The sequence below is a fragment of the Balearica regulorum genome, chromosome 8 (genome assembly GCF_011004875.1).
Source record: "Balearica regulorum gibbericeps isolate bBalReg1 chromosome 8, bBalReg1.pri, whole genome shotgun sequence".
Lineage (NCBI taxonomy): Eukaryota > Metazoa > Chordata > Aves > Gruiformes > Gruidae > Balearica > Balearica regulorum.
Genome location: NC_046191.1, coordinates 23,282,779 through 23,305,884, shown reverse-complemented (window position 1 = coordinate 23,305,884; position 23,106 = coordinate 23,282,779).

Genomic DNA, 23,106 nt, shown 5'->3' with positions numbered 1-23,106 from the left:
CCCCTTCAGTTTCAAACTGCCTTTTCTCATTTTCCTTCCATGTTTTGTTATTGTAGTATTATGTTTCCCCTTGCAGTTCTTTTTCCTCATCTCATTGGTGGTGGAATATATTTTGTATGCTATTTGTAAAGTATTTTGGGCCAAATACTGTCATACATGACAGTAAAATTTGACAGATAAGTAGACAAATTATTTTCCTACCTCCAATAGTACATTTGCATAGCATGTGAAACACTACTACACAAGTTAAGCTGTACTAGATATATGGGAAAGAAAAAAAACCCAGATAAACCCTCCAAAACCTCAAATGTAAGTAGTTTTCTCAAATGAAGCTATAGGTATTTCTGACATCACCTAAAAGAAAATGCAAGCTTTATGTATAAATACCTACAACTGAAAAAAATGAATATATTCAACATATTGGTGATAGCTACTTTTTAAAAAGTTTCCAAAATGCTGGTTCAGCTGAAAAATACATTGCTCTAAGCTCTATATTTTTAGACACATTTGAGAGGGTTTTTTTGTTATGGGTTTTGTTGGTGTCCCAGCCCCTGCCCCCCCCCCCCCCCCCCCGCCATCTCAAGTCCCAATGCCCACATTTTGTGTAGTCAAGGTTACTTTTCTATAAAAGTGGGGTTTGGCATACAGCCTCATGAAGCTTCTTTAGAAGGTCAAAGTAAGTGGAAAACTTTTTGCTCATACTTAAAGAAGCTACTCAAGTATGCATTTAAGTCAAAGTAAGACAGATGTTGGCGAATACATATTTTAGATGTTCTCTTTTGGGATATTCTGCAGCAAGAGCACCTGTCCTGCCAAATGAAAACATCTCATAGGAATGAAGTGGCACTTGTGCTGGTTCAAGCATTTTAAAACAGAGATACTCAGCTATCACTTAACAAAGCAGCATCTATGGCACAGGAAAAGTTTGAGATCGTGCTGCTTATTGGGCTTGCTTGATCATGTTCATATCTGCCATTCCAGCTTGTCCGCCTGGTGCCGCAAAAAGATGTTTCAGTGACTTTGGGAAATGAGATGTAAACTACAGATTTGTTTATGGTGCTGAGACACCTAACACAGCCCCTTGTTAGGACAAAGAATATAGGGATCACAGCTGCAAAGCCTTTCTGTGTGTTTTATCTTCAGAGCTGAGGACGTGTTTGCGTTCCTCTCTCTGTATGCTTGACTTAGAATTCATAGGAATTACTCCAGTAGCTCCGTCATATTGCATTTGCTGATCTGTAGGATTGGAAGATGAGCATTTCCAGGTTAAGGAATTATATTTTATTAATGGTAAAGTTCACTTACCTAAGGCACAGGATTCTTCCAGTTGTTGTAGACTGTTGCACAGCAAGCTAAAACTTTCTTATTAATAACAATCAGATATAGAATTGATACTTTTGACCTTCTGTGAATGTCTTTGAGCAGGGACTATACAGGAGATAAAACAGATATGCTTCTTGGTTCTTAAATACCACTCTGTTCTCCTTTTACCAGAAGTGCATGATCAAAAGTATATGTCCCATAACATCATTTTCCTTTCATCTAATAAATGTTTTTGTATATGCAATATATTTCTGTGGAGGATATAAGCTCCTGGAATCAACCATTTTAATTTAGCTGCACACTGTGTAATTAAAATCTTTAATTTTCAATCAATTTCCAGTTGTATTTTGGTGAACTGTATGTTTTTTCCTCTCTAGGAAATTATTCACATTATAAATGTATAAATTATCTTAACTGTAATTGATGAATACAATTGATTTGGGCTTTTTGTTTAAGGTAGGTTGTTTCCAATGTGATAGTGGCATGTTTACTTTTATCAGAGTTGTTGTTATCCGGCTGACTTTAGATTATCTAGACTGTTTGTTTGTTTATTGGCAGTAAACAGCTAAAGGTGTAAATGTTATTATCAAAGACTGAAATTATTGGCTCTGAAGTCCTACAAAGGACCAAAAGTGTTGTGAGATGTACTTTGTTGTCAACTCAGGGGAAACCTGAAGTTAATTTCTCCACTGGCTGGGATTTGCTTTATTCCAGTACTATAAAATGTGATTAAATCTTAAATATATTCCCAATACCCCAAGCTTTGCTATAGAGAAATACCAATAAGAATGTTGGTGGTGCGCTGCTAAGATGCCAGCCTTGTAATTCTGTTCTGCCTTGAAAGTAAGTACTTCAAATCATATAAAGGTTAGGAATACCTGATCTGTAGAGGGATGCTAAAAACTTCATTTTTCCACCCTGAGTTGAGCAGCTGGTCACCAGAAACAGCCATGTGCAAATGTGTGTCCAAAAGACATAGCAAAAAGCCTAATCTGTGGTCCTTGAAAGGAGTCGGTATTTGAGTCAGAGGAAGGATCTGATCTTTGCTCACCGTTTGTTATTGAGATACTCAAGTACTAAAAATGGAGAAAAACCTGACCTCTTCTTGGTTACTTCAGTCATTATATATAACAGCTTGATAGTCAGGGTGCTGTAGTGCTCTTTAGTAGTTTAGAGGCTTTTACAGTTGTGTGTTTTTTGGTGTTTTTGTTTTTGTTTGGGTTTGTTGTAGGGTTTTTTTGGTGGAAAATCTTAGTTTAAAAAAAAGGTGTTTCAACCGTGACCCTTTAATAAAGGAAGTATTGAAATCAACAAGACAAATACAAGTGTTTCACATTGTGTTACTTTATTTTTAATGATTCAGCCTTTTTAAAAATACATCATTAACCTTTACCAGTGATAAACTGAACACTGCAATATTGAGAACCTGAATATAAACAGTGGAATTAATTTTATTAATTTTCATTGTGCAGCTTAAAATATGTGCAGGAATGGAAGATGGAAAAAGTGTGTTTTCTTTCCTTCACTTTGATTTATTGGAAGAAAACTTAGACCAACTAATATGTTACAAGAAAAGTTTGGTATAATCAATAAAAAGGTTACAATTCTGGAACAGCAATTTCCTTATTTAATACTCCTAATGGGAAAAGTTAGAGATATTAATTTGTCAATTACATTTGAAATGCATTAACTAGACACAAATAGCTCAGTCAGAATAGACACTGTAATAGCTCATTACGCTTGCAAATACTACAGTACAACCCCCAACCAGTAAACACGTGTTCTCAGTAAACAGCAACAAGCAGTTTAAAATTTACACGGAAAACTCTAACACCTTATAAGTCGTCTTAGGTTAGTTACAGATACATTATTTTTGCTTTTTTCTTTTTCCCTGATGAAGCAGTTTAAATGATTCAATCCATCTGAAACACTGAGGTATATCTAACTGCACTTATGTAATTGGTTTTTAGAAATACTGCTATCAAGGAAAAATTCTAAAATATCAAATAATCATTTTGAGAAACTAAGATAATAAAAGTAATGATTTTCAGTGTAGGTTTCCCCCCTAAACGCTATCATTTGCAGTTGTTATTGCCTAAGAGATATTTTACAAGTAAACCCACCTTTCCAGCTTTTTTCCCATGTAATGTAAATTATATTCTAAAACATTCAGTATTAAGTAATGAAGTGGGATGAGTTATTTGTGGGGGTTTTTGGGCTTTTTTTTTTTGTTTTGTAAATCAAAACCTAAGTGGATGTTTGAAGTGACTCACAAAAGTACCTCAGTGTCTTTAAATGTTTAAATGTATTTAAATGTTTGCCCAATCTCTCATATATGAAACTTTTGTGAAAAAAAAATGAAGGCCTCGTCTATATTCTGTTTTTGCTAAGGTGTAGTCTGAAGAATAATTTGGGGACAATGTGTGGTTTAGTGTCTAGAACAGAAGAAAATGTCGTATCAGAACACAAGTTCATCCATTTGAACTGTTCTGCAAATATTTAGTATGTATGTTGTATGATGGATATATATCCTTGAAGAAAATGAGCACTCCCTTCAAATCAAGATTAGTATCAAGAAGTTATACGTAAAGATTGTATCTGTGAGTGAGCGTGCCTGTACTGATCCTGCCTGAGTACTCTTTTGTGGCAATGAGCTGGATTTGGAATATGGGACCATCTTCTGCAGGGCTGCTCAGAGGGGCAGTATAGGAAGGGAGGGAGCATATAGCTCTCTAGCCTAGCAAGTGCACCCTTGCATGCAGTGTAGCAAGAGGCCCCAGGCTTTGTACTGAGTTTGCAAGGCCTCTAGCCTGTGGGTTGTTGCACTTACTTTCGATCGGCTTGTCACAACCTGTCCTGAGCCTTTTCTGTGCTTGAATTTGCTGTAACAGCAATTTTTCTAATAGCCTAGATTTAATTTTGCTGATGTCCGTATCGTACAAGTGACAAGTAGTAATTCTGCATAGAAGAAGGTATTAATGATTCTAGCATAATGGTGTAGTATAGAGAAACGCAGCCTGGTCCCTGGTGGGACAGCACAGGCAGTAAAGGTGGGGACGTGGGATGCAGGCAGGGGATGATGAGAGGTGGCACACAAGTGGGCACCAGAGTCCCCACAGCTTTAAATGACTCACCAGTGGTCAGTTAAAGAAATGCAGACTTAGAAGTTGGGGAAAAATTATGTTGGGGCAGTAAAGAGAGTAAAGAACAAGTAGCTCGTGTGTAAAATCCACTATATACAGTAAATCTGAACTGCTAAAGAACGAGCAAGGTTTAAAAGAGCCCAGGGGACAGTAGAAGGGTAAGCATGATGCCAGAGAATGGGGTGGATACCAGGAAGTATGCCTATAACAGTTTTAATGGTATAATTTATTGTATTATACAATAACACATTATTTTATAATAACATCTCCTTTTTCTGTAACAACTAAACTGGCCCAAGCTCTTTGACTAGGCTGTGAAGATTCCAGTTCTAGTAAGAATTTCTTGGCTTTATACCTGAGGTGTGCTTTCCTCTTTGCCTGTAACAAGACATTGAGCCTTGGATATTCTTTGCAGTGCTGGGTTAATATGTGGATATAGCTGCTGGGCTCCCTGGCCATCCTCCGGCCTGATGCGTTAGTGGTGTTACTGCATCCAGGGCAGTGGTCATTTCCCCTGCAGCTCAGTTGCAGGACAAGGGTTGCTCCTGGTCACTCTTTCCAGGGCTGTGAACTGAAGTTCTCTGTTGATATTGGGAGAGTTGGCAAGAGGCAACTGAGAAGTGGTGTCCTGACCTTTCCCTGTCGAAACAAGTTTGATTTAAAAACTGCACATGACAACTTAGTGTGAACACTTGCAATTCTTCACCACGTTTTTTTAATGCAGTCTCCCCCCTGGCTGGCTATGTGTCAGGGCTCTGGGAAGCCCCGGTTATGTTGGTCTACAGCCTGGAACAAGCATCGTATTGTTGCATGTCTCAGAGTTGCAAATAAAAATCTCTGATGCTAAATATGTCCTTGAGAAGGGACTTAAGATGCACAGCTCCTTTTGTCCAGTTCAAGTACTATTTCACTGTGTGACTGTTCACTACAACTTTGCTGTATTTAGCAGTATCCATCAAGTGGAAATAGCATAAGTTAATCCTATGGTAAAGATGAAAACCTTTATTCCTCATGGGACCGGACACCTGTCAGCCACTTTAAATATCTAAATCTAAAATTGGATTCTTTTTGCCTCAGCTCAGCTTATACCTAGGCTAGGATATTTCTCAGTTTCCAAAACTAAGGTTCTTTTGAAGTCTGAATTTCTGCTTTCCTAAGCTCTGTGTGGTCTCTGTGCTGGTAAAACCAAGGTACCTGAGAGCTGACTGACTAAGCGTGATCCTTCTGCTGCTGCTTGCTGTGGGACTGGCTCCTACATAAGCACAGAAAGAGTAATGAGGCTCTTCAAGGACCCCTTCTTATAAATAGTTCAGTGACTGTGACATTCACTCAGGAGGTTAGACACTATCATTCAGTTTTCCACAACCACCTTTGCCCAGTGATTATTTCAGCTATCAGACAAACCAGGCAGCATGATGGTTAGAAATGAAGGTGCCAACTGAGATAAATTAGACATAGGAGACACTTAAGTAAAGTCTCTCTCAATGCTAGTATTCCAAGTGGTGTTTTGGGGCAAAAACTATTTCTTTTCTTTTTTTTAAACTTACTTTAAGATTCACTCCTTTGATGTATCTTTAGGAATTAAACCCACCAACTGAAGACCAAATCCCAGAGAAGAACAGAATTGGAAACATACTTGTCTTCCTGGTATTACTAAGGGCTTTCCCCCCTTGCATTTGGAATGAAAATTATGACGACTTCAATGAGTCAGTAAATTATACTGGATGTGTTGCTTATTTCTAGCATGTGTCTGCTTGCTGGTGAGAAAAATAAGACTCTCGTAAACCTTTTTACAGTTATAATTTCATACGGCAGGTAGGCAATTTTAATTGCTGTATACATATTCACTATATTGAGGTTTGTGCAAAAGAGATAATGCAAATAATTAAATTAGCAGGAAGTTGTAGGAGCTCTGAAAGGGATTCTGAGCAAAAAGATCCTGTCTAGTTTCAAACAGAGTCTTGTGAAAACCTCCATCTTCTTTTAAGTGCATAGGTCTGTGAGGGAGGAGGCAGAAAGAGCGGAATAGACCTGGGTAAAAAAGCGGAAACTTATAGTTTAGTTATACATTGCTTGTTGGTAAGATTTCATTTCTCCAGTATTCTGCTTTGATATCAGTCAGTGAAAAAAATTGCAGATTTTATCTAAGCTGCAGAAGAAAAATATATTAAAGGAAAATCTTTCTGGTGATTTTCTGGTCTTCAGTTAATTGCATCAAATGTTTACTCATGTATATTTCTGTTTGGAGTACCTACATTTAAATTTCAGCCAGGAATTCTTTCCATAGAGAAAGTGATGTTGTTTAATTATTAAGATACCTTGCAATGTGACATGTTTAATAATACAATTTAACTCCTTTAGTCTTTCCTTGCTGACATTCATGTGAAAATTGAGATAAAGTTTGATCCATGTGAAATTTTTGCTTCAAAACCAGTAAGCAAGTAAAATTCAGCAAGTATCCTGCATTGCCACAACTGTGATATTGACTCTCTTTTTTGGAAAACAGAAGTGTACACAAGAAATCACACGCATTTTCTGAGGAAAATAAGACAAGCTTCCTTTCACCCTTCATTGTGGCATCTGGTTTTGAGAGAGAGAGAAGAAAAAAAGAAACTTAAGATGTTTTGCTTTGAAAGCTGATTTTAATGCTGGGCTCAAATAAAAATCTTGTATAAAAGCTTGTAGCTACATGTTACAAGAGATTTTCTCATGAATTTCCAAGTTAAATCTTCCATCTATTAGAGGTTATGGAAATTCTCATAAATATATATCTTTTGTTTTTCCAGAGTTGTCATTAAATACTACCTTCCCTCTACTGCTGTGCTTCAGTGCAGGTATGCATTTTGCTTGAGCCTGTGTCATTGTAGCCTTGTCACTGTGTTACGGAAAGGGGTTAGGCATGCCATGAACTATTTTATTATTATTTTTAGTGTTTACTTATACACTACTTCTAAGGATTGACATCAAAAGGCAACATGGGTACACAGACTACAGAACAACTTTAAAGAAACCAAGCTTTTTTTGATTGTCTTCTGAAATGATGATACCTCTCAAAACAAATCCTAGTTACTCTCCTGCTATGTGTGTGCACGTCTGTTTTCCACAATAACTGACATTCAAAGGAACAGCTCTGAAGGAAGAAAAAGTGCTGGCATTAATGCTGTTCAAGAATAATAATTTCATTTGGTAGAAACAGAAAGAAATGCAAGTGCTGTTAATAGATGGAAACCCTTTGGAGAAAGCAGGTGTTTTACTTTCTTGCCTTCTCCAGAGTCTTCTGGAAGTTCTTCTGCATCAACGATTTCTGATCTTGGCCTCCAGGGAAACACCCTTTTTGTGATTTGTGCAATAGTACTGTGAAGTGGTGCAGTTAGGAGGAGACAGTTTCATCCCTCAGAAAAATGAGATGTTCCAGACAATATCTGATGTGTTCCCAGGGCAATTTGGGGCAATTTGACAACCTCTCGGATACCAGCAGTGTCTGAGCCGTGACTAATGGACCTTGCACCTGGAAAAGCAATGCTGGCCCCTGAGCTTTTCACGTTATGGCTAAGTCATAAGTGCAGTATTTTGTTATTGAGTGGGAAGATAGTTTTTGCCTTTTCTTGTGCTTTTTTTGTGGGAGTTTCTTCGGTTTTATTTATTTAGTGGTAGTTTGACATTACACATGGTAGAAATAAGCCTTTTGGAGTTTGGGACATCTTGTGTTCATGCACTGATAGCCCTTTAGAGTTGTACTCTGACAAATATGTGTCCTGAAGCAAGTTCTTTGTTCGGAAAGGTTGGAGTGCACTGCCAGTTCTTAATTTTGTGTTTCAGTCTGCATGGTGTCCCTGCTCTGCCCCCTTCCACCTGCCCACAAGGGTTAGCATCCACCCAGCCTGTAAAAGGAGGTCAGGTTCTTCACCCCTCCACATTTACGGCACTGCTGAATTCTGGTTGAGGTATTTAAACCTAGTGGTTTGTCAGGTTTAACAGGCTCTGAATTTGTTGACGAAAAGGCTCCCAGAAGGTCTGTGTATTTGAAGGGAAGGAGAGAAAACTGTAGTCCTTTGGCAGAGGTCACACCTGCCTGCCATACACTCTGTGTTTAGGCATGCTCTGATCTGCAGAAATCGGGTTTGTGTGATAGAGAGTATTAGGCTACAGAGTAATATGGGATGGTAGTTCTTGCAAAATGTTTGTTCTAGCACTTTTAGAAATAAATGTTTAAATTAATGATGATTTGAAAAGATCACACAAATGTAAAGTAGTTAAATCTAGTGTGACTTTATGCAGTACTTCAGTATAAATTGCCTGAAAAAAATCCTTTGAAAGGTAAACACGTTTTCAGGTTAACCTTCCTTCCCATCTTCATGCAGTAATTTTCATAAATGAATAAAAAGCTGTATAAAACCAGAAACTTGTGATTAATAAGATAAGCTCTAGTGTATCATGATAAGGAAGATATGAATTGGGCAGACTTTTACAGGTTTGATACTTAGCATCTCCTTTTTATCTTCTCGGGGCTGCAGAATGGCATCAATGACAGCTTTCACTAGTGTGCAAACTTGACAAACCAGACTTTGAAATTACGGTCCTTTATACCCAAAATACAGGATACAGTGCAGAAAAACTTAATATCAAATGATAATCAAGCAACTAACTATAGGGCAACTGCAGTTTTATAGTGTGGATCAAGTGTATCTTATGAACTGTTTGTTTGGTGGTGTTGGTTTTTCACAGTCCTCCTGCAAGTCATCTTCTCTAGTTTTTTTTTTTTTTTTTTTTGGAAAGCTCACCTTGTAAAAAACAGGTATTGGTATGTAATATCATTGAAGAAAGAAGATTTTGTCTTGGGAAAAACCTTTAACACTTGAAATTACATATGCTGACACCTCCACTGGAGCTGAACTTGTCCTGTTTTACAGGGACCTGTTGCAATGGACAAAATGCTGGGACAGCAATCACAAGTCCAACTCTGCAATCCGTCATCTTCTTTTTAAGCTAATTGCACAAAAGTCTTTGTCTTGTTTCAACAACGGGAGAGGTTGTAGACCACTAATTGTGGGGGATGGCTGCATACTTTCAATAGCACTCTGAGAGGTGTAAAGCTGTGGGGGATGAAGAGACTGCTCGCACAAGTAGTGTGCTCCAGCCAGGGCCCTAGAGCAGCGCTGGCAGGTGTGCGCTGCTGCGAGCATCAGACATGCTTGGATGGGCTTATGGCAGCATGGGGAAGGGGGTCAGCCTGATTTGCAGCTGCAGATCGCTCTTTTCTGCACATGTAACCACTTGTAAATATTGAATCATTTACAATCTAATTCTGTGTTAATGAACAAAGACTGGCTTACTGATGTTACATTGCAGTTTGGTGCTCAAAGTCAATACAAGGGAAACAGCTAGAGATTTTCAATTAAAGTAATCATATTTTATAAATTGATTATTGATTAAGTTGGCATGATAAGGGGCTAGTTATGGTCTTGTGATAAATGTCTACAATTACGAGTGCCTTTGTTGAAGGCATGATCTGAAATTTAATAATGGAGTTCTAGTAGGTTTACATAAACTTGCAACCTGATTTAAATTATCAGGCTGATCACAAACAGGTCCATAACACATCAGTTCCTAGACTAATGAACCATACATCCTTGTCGACTTTAGTAATGTTTTGACAGTTTTTGCCTCAGTGCCTTTGAATTACAACTTTGTAGAGATGTATTGCTTACTGCTACAATAGGTCTCTCCCTCAGGATACGGTAGGTCACATTTGCTGAATCTGAATTGGTTAACTAAACAATGACAATTTCTATAATGTTTTAAAAGAAGGTTACAATTGTTTTTTATAGTCATAATTGCAATTTGTTTTTTCACAAGGAGAAAGATGTTAAAAGAATGACATTTTTCAATTTCATACATTATTTAACTTCTCTGAAATCACACTTTCAGAGTTCTTAAAATATAGAGGATTTATATAGCAGTGTGATTAATTTTAAGATGGTAGAAAAGTGCTGTCGACCCTCCCCTCACAAACAGAAATGCAAAATAATTCAGGTTTTAAAATTGGGCTGTCTTTACCTTCTCACTAATGAATGTATTTTGTGAATAAAACACACGCAGCAACTGCCTTGTATCATTTACTTGTTTGAGTTTGTCCTGTCACTAACCTTGTTTAGTATGGGTATTTTTCATAAATAAGATTATTTTTTTTTATTTACTATGTTTTTCATGTGGCTGGTTTTCTAAAGTTGAAAAAAAAAGCCTGTATTGCTGTATGTTTGATCTTTTCTGTGAATTTCCTATTGTTTCCTTGAGTTTACAGGAAGCAAACCAGACAAATAAAGGAAGACAGTTTCAATGAATGACAGATAATATTAGTATGAAATGTCTAGATTTTCTTTTATTTGTCTATTTTTTCCCCTTTTTGGAATGAAACAGCGTGGGGCTTAAATTAATCTTAAAAGTTAAACATCGAGGTCAGCTCTCGGATGTGGGTGGAGTATTATTTTATGTGTTTGAAACATTGCATTGCTTTAGTACTATATTATGGAGGGAAGGGCAAGGCTGGCTTTATTAAATGTCGTGACCTCCTGAAATGGAAACTCTGCAAATTTACCTATGGTGTGTCCAAGTATACAGAAGTCATGAGGAGCGTGCCTTTTGTGGAAACGTGTGAATCTTATGATTCCCAGGATGTTTTCTCAAAGTAGGGTCATATTTGAGTGAAGCGTGTTATACAACGCATCATCATTTAGTTACTCGTGGGAAGATTTAGGAGTAATGATCTCCAGTACTGCTGCCTTTTGTTCATATCCGCTCGCATTCATGACCTCAGAAAGGGGTGGTGTGGGTGCTGGAAAAACGATGAATGCTGTGAGGGTGGTGGTGCTGTCACACGCGTCCATGCTGTTGTCTCGCTTCCTTGTGGAAGCGGAAAGTAGCATGAGACCTGTTGTATTCTTTGTTAAAATCTGTTATATAATAGATTGTATAATAGTAGGCATAATAGTCCATAACATAGACCATAATCCCCATTATGAATGTGTAATTATCTGCTCAATAGTCCTTTATTGTACCTTAGGATTCATTATCATATACTACATTAAGGTCTTGAAGTTTTAGTTCATGGATCATCGCCCTTCAAAGCTCTCTGACAGTCTATTAAGTAAACGCAGATAATTCAGTCTTTAAAAATTTGAATAATTTTTTTTCAAAAAGACAGTGTTCTAGATGGAGCATCTCTTATACCTCTTCAACCTCACTGCAATCAGGAAAGATGTATGTAGAGTTAAAAAAACAAGCTCTGTAATATCTCATGAAGAGGAATGAATTTTCAAAATGAAGCAAGATCCAGACTGGCTCCTCTGTGCCCACACAATAGAGAAGAGTGTTTTCTACAGTTTGTAAATGTTACTTTAAAATTGTTCTGTTGTATTCACAGCCAGACCTGCTGTATTTAGAGTCAGTCCTGCTGAAGCCATGCTGGACCTCTTACAGTCCCCTGCTTTTTCTGTGTTTCTCACTGTGTGCCTGATGCAGGTCAGTGCCCGAATGCTACAGAAGAAAAATAAATAAGGTACTTCTCCAGCTCTCTTACATTCTTCTCCCAGTTTCTTTTCTGCATATCATTCTATGGTATTGGGAACTTGCAAAATGTATGGCTTAGAGAGCTTAGAAGGAAAACCTTTTTGGGCTGAAGCGTTGTTCTTTGTTTCTCAGCCCGCAGAGATTTACTGCCTAAGGGCAGTTAGATTTAAAACCCCCTACAATGGAATGGTAAACTATGCAGGTTAACCGATGGCAGAGATGATGCAATGTTGGCTTTGTCCCTGTGAAAAGGGATTTTCAACTTTGTTTAGTCTGCAAGATTCAGGATCCCGACTGAGATATGGTTTAGTTACAGCAAATAATTGACAAATTATTAAACTAAAGAGAGGCTGTAGATGAATTCTAACACAGACGAACGTGCAGTGCATGGGTTGCTGCACTTGGACAACCATGCAGTAGTTGATTTTTTTTGTTTGTGGTTGTTTTGGTTTTTTCCCCCCAGTTTCCTTAAGCTTTTTTTGTCTGTCTTACGATCTGTATGCTTATCATAATTTAAATAAGGATGAATGACTCCCAATTAGGGGCTTAGTTCTTCAAATAGCACCTTATCTTTCCTATACTTCGTAGAGATGGAACCTGGAAGGAATAATTTATGGTCTTTTCACAACCTTTAAACCATTGCAGTCACGCCGTTGACAAAAAGCATATGTTCTCACTTTCAGAAATGGCTTTTTACTATGTAGAAGATAGCTTGTCTTGATTTTCTATCCCTTTGACTTCACTTTGATGAGAAAGAAAGGCATAGTAGAGAGCTTAACTAGTTTGTACAAAGATGGATCTCTTCATAGCAAACATTAAATCTCAGGCCACTTTAAATATGATTGTTTTGTGCTATAGGAAGCATAGATGTGACCATTATCGCTATAGTTCATAGTTTGGGAAATCTGGTTTTCATGGATGATAATTAATTAATTCTGGTACCACTTGGTCTATACTGTCATTGCATTGTGCATGTATTTGCTTGGCAGCTAACATAATGGCTGAGAGATGGATCTAATCACACATGGTCCATGCCAGGTGCGCATCCTCCATTGCAAAGCTCTCAGTGGTGCTGTGGTGGTCCTGTGTGCCCGGGGCCTCTCCCTGGGCCTGTCATACTGCTTGTTTGTGGAAGAGTATATTTCTGCTAGAAGAAATTACAGAAAACTGCTTTTAAAAAAAAATAAAAAATTGGCGCTTGCGTGGCCTTGTGTATGTTCTTACTGGAACATGGAGAGGAAGCAGAGAGGGCTGCAGGAGTGACCAAGCTTCATATGAGTGTGGGCTAAGACACACAGAGATGCTGAACTGTGGCTGTGCAGTGGATGCCCTCAGCACTGTAAGAACACAGATTCCTGTTTCAGGCATTTCTATATATTTGGCACCCTTTCATCATCATGCTGGTATTATATAAAATAGTTCATTTTAGTTAAGTATCAAAACAGGAAAAGATAAGTCAGAAACCTCAGACAAAGAAAAAAACCCCTTTTGTTGTCGCAGTTTTCCTGTCTTTAAAGGACAGTGACCCTACCTGATTCAACATTAGCCTTCAGACTTGTTTTTACTGTGATTTTTTTTTTCCCCCCCAGCCCACTATTCTTAAACTGCAGGTTATTTTAAGCTTATTGCTTTTAAATTGCAGAGCATTTAAGACATTGCAGACACGTAGAATTAGCTTGGACAGTACTGAAGGTCACCCTATAGAGAACTAACCTATAATGACAGTTGGCTAGTCTGCATGATAGTCTTTTTATCTAGCTAATGTATCTGATTCTGATTTTATTAACCAGTGTTTATTCCTTCCTGTGCTGGCAATTATACTCCAATACTTCAGCATTGATATTTTAAACTTGCATTTTTTGTAAAAATTTTTGTTTGAGCAAATATCAGATTTATTTGGTTATTCTCATCTAGTCAAGTCTGAATGCGTTTCACTTACCATAAATCTTCCTTGAAACTAAGATTTTCTGTTGTTTGTTTTGTAATGCTGTAATAATCATTGACGTGGTGATAGATGAACAAAACCACTGGAGGCATAGTTTTCATTTATTACATGAAATTTGGGAGAAGATGGATCTGGACAAAGAGATACAATTCATTCTAGTGTTGCAATTTTTTCAGTTAATCGTAGCATTAAAGACTTCTGATACTGTAGTAGCTCTTAAAACAAAGTTTTGCTGTATTGCCATTCCTCATGGGCTTGGGAGCGCCCAGGTTGGCAGTAGCTGGCTTTGAGTTTCCTGTTTCCTTGCTGAGCACTGATGGTGTTGTGTTCTTGTGAAAAATCTGGTCTCCTGCTGCTATGTATAAATGGAGATATGGATGATAAGGAACATGAAAGCAATTGCTCTTCACTCATTGCTGGTAGGACCTCAGCTAGAGTTGAGTCCACTCCCACCCAGTAGCCCAAGCCATGGCTCCAAGCACCACATGCTTTCCTCCTTGGAGAAGGGCTTGTAATATTTTCCATCACAAAGTTCTTGGAGTAGCTTTTGATTTGTTAGTATTTATTAATTATTTAACAAGCTGTTTTCAAAATCTAATTCAGATCAAAATTTTATAGTTGTATACACGTCTATGAGTAACATATGCAATTGTTCAAGAATTACTTGAATACTGTGGCAATTGGTATTCCAAACAGTTATTTTGTGACAGCTGAAATTTAGATACATGGAGAAAATCTGTAAAGAACAAACTGTAGATAGACTCCCTGCTACTCCCCTTATAACAAAATCTAAAACAAACCAGAAAATGACAGCACATGATTATAATGAAATAGATCCATTTGTTAACAGTTCTAAGGTGAAATTTTGTTATTGGCAGTAATAACAATATAAAGGTTTGCATTCAGCTGAGGGCATGCAGTGATATTCACAATGGGGTCAAAACTGTCCCTGTAGAGTTCTCGATGAAAGGAGCATTGCTTTAAAAAAAAACCCCGTCAGGCTACTGAAGAATTTTTATTTTGCTGTTGTGTAGTTTATCCCCCCCCCCCTTACAGCCTATTACTTTCTAATCTAAAATGTTTTCCAGTATCAAATTACAGAATTGAAAGCTATCTATCTTCCAAACATATTTTCTAATCTGTATTTTTCAATTGTCTTTATAAGTACATAAATGTGCGTGCTACAATTTATTTACAGATTATTCTAAAAACTTTAAGTACAATCTCAGAAGTGAAGTAGAACAAATTCACTAAAGTTTCTGCAAAATGAAAGGAGTGTTTAGTAGAATGCGGTAGCTTGATAAATCTGGTTTGAAACACAAAAAAAAAGAAAATGGGAAATGTTGTGCGGTGGTCCTGCTCCTGACAAGTAGAGCTGCAGCTGGGGTCTGTGAGCCAGAGTTTTCCCATAGCAGCTCCCATCACCCAGCCCTTCAGGAAGACCTGGTGTGAAGACCTGGGAGATGTGACATCCTGGCTTCAGAAGGTGCTGGGCCTAACAAACTGCACCCATCGCACTGTAAACGCAAAGTATTGATAACTCTATATGTACATCTACTTTGTATAATATGGGATTGCTTCTACTCAACATCTTACAGCACTGAAAATCCTACACAGGCTTTGCAGTCAAAACTGGCATACATCAGAAATTCAGCTGAATGCTTTTTGGATTTCTCGGTGTCTGAGCACCATGGAGACAATAGAATGGTCACATTTGTACAGATGCCTCAAGTGGTAATTTTGTAATCAAAGGAAGCATCAGAATGATAATTCCTCATTCCATACCTTTAAGTTACTGCATTTAACTGCATTTCGCTACCCTATAGTTATCTTTTCATTCTATAGATCATCTGATACTTTCCAAAGCTGTTCGTGTCTGAAAATTAAGTGAAGTTGTGACATACTTAGAATAGTCTTCCTTCAGTGACCTAAACTTCTTAGATCTGGTAAATATTCACAAAGATAAAAATTATCTATGCAGTGGTCATTCATCACAAGTTACCCAAAAGAGCCCGGTGACAAGAAGGGGGATTGTACTTTAGGCATGATAAGAGTCAATGGCTGTGAATTTTTCTCTTTATTCTAATGGTGAAACTTATAGAATATCCTCTCTCTATACAGTGGTTGCATTTGTGATTGTTATACCCATAATAAAAAGCAAAAGGTGAAGTTGTGATCTAGGTCTGTTGTTTTCAATTATCTTTAAGAAGGAGATAGGAAAAATGGTAACATTTGAATGTCACAAAAGTATTTGTTCATTTGAAGGTGACTGAATAAACACAGAGAGACCTAACAAAATAAACTGTAGTAGGAACCGGAACAGCAGATAAAATGTGGAGAAAACTAAGAAAACTTTAGTCGAGTCGGAGATGACTTTAAATTCTGTAAAAATGCTATGTTATTATTAAAAGATACTGCTCGATAACAGGATTATAAAGGATTAAAAGATATATATATATACACACACATATTACAGCCATACAGGAGTACTGTGTGGTAAATAGTGCTCATCAGTGCCAGTAAATGTGTTAAAATCATTTAGACCTACTGTGCCCATAAGCAATCTTTTAAAAAGTCCACTGATTTGCTTTTTAGTAAACTAGCTATTAAGAAATCATTAATCTTTTAATAACTACTTGTGGCATTAATGTAAAATATGTTTGAGTCTCCTCATGCTGGTGTTAAATAAGATTCATGGTAGTTTTTTTAGAGATTTTCTCCTTTCCCAAATGTTGAGAAGGATACTTTAACAGAGACAGGAGAAAATTGTAAGCTGTTAAGTCAGGCATATTTGGCTCTTTTTGTGGTTGTTATTATGTGTAGGTTTAATACTCTTTATGATCTGTCAATTGTCTTACTATAGTACTAAGAAAACATGTTTCTTGTTTGGTAAAAAAACAAGGAAAGAGAAGAGACATATCCGTGTATGGTTACGTAAGTTGAAAACAGCTAACAGCCGAAGGGCTGTAACTCAGCCAGAAATGGATATTGTAGCGCTCAGAGAGCGTTCACCTTGGCAGTTATTTCTCTTAGGAATGGAACAGAAATTTTTCTGACATACAGACAGTTACCAATACACACTTCTAACCAGTCTGCATTTTCACAGCCTACTTCATTGCAAGTCAAACCAAAGTGAAAAGAATAACCTGCCTTATCTTAACCTAACTCTTTTAAGACGTATGCATGTCAATATTCCTTTTCCTATAAAAAAATATTTTTCTACTGCCTTGAGTCTCTGTTTCTTTGATTGTTTGTCACCCAGCTTCTATAGCCTCCTATGTGGTGGTGTGTCAATAAGAAAGTATCAAGCCTGGGGAAACACGGTTGGAAACTCAGTAAAAATGAAATGTGAAACGAAGTAGAGTGCGTGTGTGTGTGTGTGTGGGGAGAAGCTGTTTTTCTGAGAGTAGTAACTTCTGAAGGGGCTTAAAGTGCCCTCTGTTGGAAGCATGATATTTTTACACACTGCAAACCATGGAGGTGGGTTGCAGGGCTATTTCTTACGTTGTCTTCAGCAGAAAATGATCAAAACCGTAAGGCAATTGGACATTTAGGAAAGCTCAAGTATCTGCTGCTGGACTTTGTGTCTGCTTTTACTATTGATTGACCTATGGCGAAGTCTAGTATAGAGAAATATGACAGTGAGATGACATGAGGTGAAATATTTTTTTCAGGTAGGAATGACCTCATAACTCATGAGTGACAGTATGAAGTGGAACTCTGAATGAATTATGTGGGGACATCCTAATGAGTAGGAGTTGGTTTTGATCAAGTTCTATCCACTGCAGAATTTCTACGCTTAGAAGAAATGTATTTCGTATTGCAATTCATCATAAAAAGTCAAAACTTGAGGGAGCTTGTATAGGTCGAACTACAGGCTGCTTTATGTATTTATCCATGAGGCGTAGTAGTGATGTTTGGCAAATGGGGTTGAATGCCACCATGGCATTCAAATGTTCAGGTAATGCTTATGACCATTTGTACTTTGCTGTCACTTTAGGTCATAAACTGCTCTAAAGCATATGTTCATTTCTTGCAGATAAGGCTTGGGTTTTTTAATACATCTATATTTAATCCTGTTGATTTATTTTTTTAAATTACGTTTTCATAGACCTGATTAAGCTAATAGGAGTCATACCTGAATCATTGTTAAGATTTTTAGCTAAAGGATTACTTAGCTGGGGTTTAGCCTCTGAAGGAGACCTGTAAGGACTGTTTATATACAAGCCATGTGACTAGTGGACATAAAATATAAAAAATTATTAGTAAGTGAAAACTTTCCTCAGATGATCTGCAGTGTTTTGTCTTCTGGGAAGAGGAGAGTACAGCACTTTTTGCAGTCCTGCCAGATCTCTGCAACATGGTTTTTACACTGAGATGGATGTAAGTACCTTGAAACTGCTTATGTAAAAGAAGTAGTTTCATAAGATCTGACCTTTATTACTGTTTTTTTCCTCATGGGTGACCTAAGGAGGTTTTGTTACCTGTGACTCTTGTTAACTGTCATACAACTAATCAGTTTGATGCTTAAAATTTCTTCTTCAAAAGGCTGTAGGAATGCAAAGGCTAAATATGAATTGTCACTTTCTAACAAAATGCTTCTAGTGTGGAAAGGAAGTATAAGGTAAGTAAAGCTTGCTTAATTTGAAGCTGGCGGTGGACTCTGACATGACTACTTCTTCCAAGTCTCTCCATGTAGACTGGAAGAAGTACTGCAGTATTTTCACAGCAAAATTTTATTTTTACCAGACATACCCAGTGATGTAGCATAAAGGAAAACTGCTATATAAATGTAGCTTTCCCCTCATGAGAAAGACAATGGAAGTTCCTTGAAATTTAGTCTAGAAATATGCAGTGTTTTATTTAAAGTTATTTGCTCTCTAGGATAACTTCATGAGGTGCACGCTTCTTTCATGAAAACCTCAAGGCAGAGAGTCAGATAAGCACCAGCAATATTTATTAAGATAAGAGATCAAAATCGCTCCCAGATCAGGCGGTGCCAGTGCCATGGATGGAGGGAGACAATGGGAAAAGAATGGCAAAGGCTGTATAACTCTTTATGCTGTTGTATTGGTTTTATGATCATAGTGAAAAGATAACTGGATAAAAGGATCAATACTGGGGCCTAAAGATAAGTGTAATGGTCCTCCTGTTGAATATCCCGCACCTCCTTGGTGGTTCTTGAGTATTCGGGAGATGTCGATACAGATACTGTTCCTCAGTCCAGGTCCTTCCGGGATGGAAATATGTCTAGTAGCTTTTCTGGTTGATCAGGTTTTGATGTCATGTTGCTTTTCATGATTGCTTTAGCCAAAGAAACTCTAAAATTAGTGTGTTCAGTTTATATCTGCCACATGATGGCTTAGTGAAAGGTTATAGACACTTTGGTAGTAGTGGAGAATCAGGGTCTTTAGCACTTTTAGACTTGGCAATTTAAAACAAGTCAAGAGGTTGCAATCTGAATAAAGTCATAAAGAGAGGATGTGAGATTCACTGGTAATGCAAGCCAGCTTTGCTAGAGCTCACAAACATGGTTAACGTTGTAAGTAATGCCACAAAAATTGAGAAGGGGTCCGAATATGAATTTCACTCTTTTAAAGCCCATTTTGTGTTTATTCAGAACATGTTTTCTTAGGTGTTAAACAGTTCTGAAGATGCCTGCCTAGCCAAGTTAGGCCTGGGGACCTAGGGGCAGGTTGCCGGCTGCCCTCAGCCCTCGTGGGACTCCTTTGCTGCTGGAAGCATCATGCTACGGTCATGCAGGCTCCTGCTGACAGCTGCAGTGGGGCAGAAAGCAGCATCTCAAATTGAGAAGAGATGCCATGTTGGTCTGTGTGCCTGGGCTACTGAAATGATCAGGTACAACTTTTCTAACCACTGTGAGTGTGACCCTGACTGTCACTGCTTGGGAACGTGTCTTAGATTGTCCTTTCATGGCCCTGAATAATGTTTCGTTTTACTACCCAAAGCTGATAAGTAGGATATGCTGACATTTATGTGTCATATTTGGTGCAGATAAATGCTGAGAGGAAAAATATACCTATAGATGTGTAGAGAGATGTGCCTTGAATTTGTCACATACCCCTTTGGAGAATGCAAATGTAAGATTATCTCGTCGTAATTATGTAGTTCATCAACTGGCCACCGCTTTTGGGGCTTACCTCACCCATTGCTGAATTTGGAGACCCGTACGCTAATTTTAACTCTGATGACAATTGGCTGTAATGTTCCCTGTTGTCACTGCAGCCGTGGAGGTCAGGCCTAATGATATGCCAAGAACTCTGTGACAGTTTGCATACAGACGCGGTTTACTCAGGTCTCAGCACTGCCATTCTCAGAAGATGAGGAGGTATTGAACTGTCAAACTGAGACTGAGCAGGTGACAGCTGATGCATTTTAGATCAGCTGCCTTCATGACTGATTTAGTAAATCCATCTGAGAGCAAGCAGGCTTTCTCTCCTGCAATATTATACTCTTCTTAAAAAAAGAAAAAGAAGCTGTGAAAATGTGTATTTTTATTTTTAAACACTACCCTTTATACCTTCTTTTCACTTTGAAACCTTTAAGTGTAAAAATCATACAGGATGCAAGATCCAAGAGGATTTTTCCTATGGAATGAATTGAGGTAGAGAAATATTTTTGTCCTTTCCACAGCTATATGGCAATTTAACATCTGACTCTCTCAGTCAATCACTCTACCTGCTGTCTTCTATATATCATAAAACTTCTTTAAATAGATAATGCTCAAAATAACACAGACAAGCAACAACATGGAGAAACATATGCAACAAATGTAACAATGTGTTTTCTTCTATTTCCTTAGTTGCTACTTCCTAATTTTGATAATGTTGATTAAAAAATAAAGGTATTTCATAGCACATGTATATCACAGTATGGTCAGAGTTAGTCTAGGGTTTCAAACCATTTCATAAACCGCACCACGCTTCTGACAGACAATGAACGCGATGGTGTGACAGAACATGTCATTGTCATTGCGGATTGGTGCTCATAGAGTTGATTGCTCTACCATGGAAGAATTAAATTGTCTCACCTGTGCAGAGAGATGTTTCTGGTCCTTTCTAATTGATAACATTAACATTTGAAAGGCCTAACGGGTTTTAAGTTGCAAATTCTTTCCTGTCCACCACTGGTTTACATGATCTCCTTTTGGCAGAAGAGGGAGAGAAATTTTGTAGATGTCGCTTTGGTGACAGCATCCAGTTGCTTAGAGCATTTTTTTGTCTCCTGTGTCTACTGGTATGCAGAAGGACAGGATGCAGAAAGAGATCTCTTCTCTGCATCTCTCCTCTGCTCTCTTTTTGACTGAAATACTGCCCTCAGAAAAGCTCTACTGTTACTCCCCATGATCAGGGGAATGCCCCTTTGTCTGCTTTGACTACCAGGGAACACAGCAGATAAGGTATACCTTGGGTTCAGGAGAAAAAAGATTTTTACGTCAAAAAAATTTCTTGCAGTTTTTCTTGAACACTTAAAAATGTAAAGATGAGATGCTAACACGCAGAGTGTGAAGGATGTTTACTTGATAATACTTGCATGTGTTTCTTGTCTGTGTTTTGTTTTTAAGAAATCATGTTGATGTTTGGGTTTTTTCAATCTGTTAAATATTGGAAAATTGGGTCACTGGAGCAATGAGTAAACTTGATGAATGTAGTGGTCTGAGATGTCCAAACCTTTCTGCGTTTCTTCCCTGCAGAAAACTGCAAGGTGAAAAAAAAAAAAAAAAGAAGTATGCAGAAGTCACATAAATTCTATTCTTCCTTCATCAGCAGTGCAGTTGGGACTGCAATATTTCTAGTGATGATTGACATTTTCTCTCACCTCTCTGTCCTCTCCTCATGAAAATGCTTAGCCGCTCCCGAGAAGTGCGAGTGTCGGACAAAGCGGAGAGTCCTGGGGTTTGCATTTGGGAGGTCCGAGGGAGGGAAGCGGTCATTGAGGAGATGAGCAGAGCTATGTCGGATCAGAGATGCCAGTCACCAGAAGAAAGGTGATGACCCAGGGAGGCGACAGTGCCAGATCACTGTGTGGCTCAAGCTATATAGCACAATTCTCTAGTGGCTGCTGTTATTGTTTCCTTGATGTATTAAAAGGGAGAGTGGGGGGAGTGGTTGCAAAATGCTTTAGAAAGCACATTGTTATATATATAGAATTAGCACTAAAAAAAGACTTTAAAAGGTAATAAAACCCCAAATACTTCACTATTTCCAGGTAAGTGTGTATGGAAGGGAAACATGTTTTAAATCTCTATTATATCATCTTATTAGAGAACTGCCTTACAGTTCTTGATGCAGGCTCACTTCCCTATATGCCGAAAACTCACTTCAATATTTATTGCAATTTAAGGTTCTATTATTGAATATAGTGACGCAAAACATCACTCCAGCAGAATGTTTTCTCCACAGACTCTGTACTACACAGTCCCGCATCATCAAAAAAAATGCCATTTGGAATACAGAGAACAATAATGTCAGGGGGATATCTATGAATTGCTTTCTATAAACTTTTGTAATATTTATTTCAAATATATAGGTAATTTTTAGATTCTGATTCTTTGTAGGCTTCTTGTGTTTTCTTTAAATTATTCCAAAATCTTTCATTTTGTATTGGTAGGGAAAGTATCTGTTCCTATGTCTAATGTGTTTATTAAAGTCCATACCTGACACTGCAATCCCTATAGCTACACACTTGTCCCTAAACATTGTCTGACTATTTGTGCCATTTATGTCTGAAATGTGGGATCAGGTACTAGAATCCTGTCACCTAAATCAAGATGACAGCCTGAGGCTGGGCTTGAGCCCTGATGGCTCATCGTGATTCAGCATCCCTGCCATCAGGGGAAGGAAATAAACACAGCAGTGAAATGGGCAGAGGGTGTTTTAATGAGGGTTGTTAATGAGAGAAAGGTAGTTTTTGTTTTAATGGTGCAATAGAATTTTTTTCCTCAATTCATTTTTTTCCCCTACCCCTGTGCATGGTTTAATACACAGAAATACACACTTGGGATCTAGTTATCTGGAGACAAACAGTGCGCACCTGGGCTGTAAGTGTTTTGTTTCCTAGAACAGAGTGAGCCAGAGGTTTATTGGGGAGTGTGGGACTTGTGGGGGC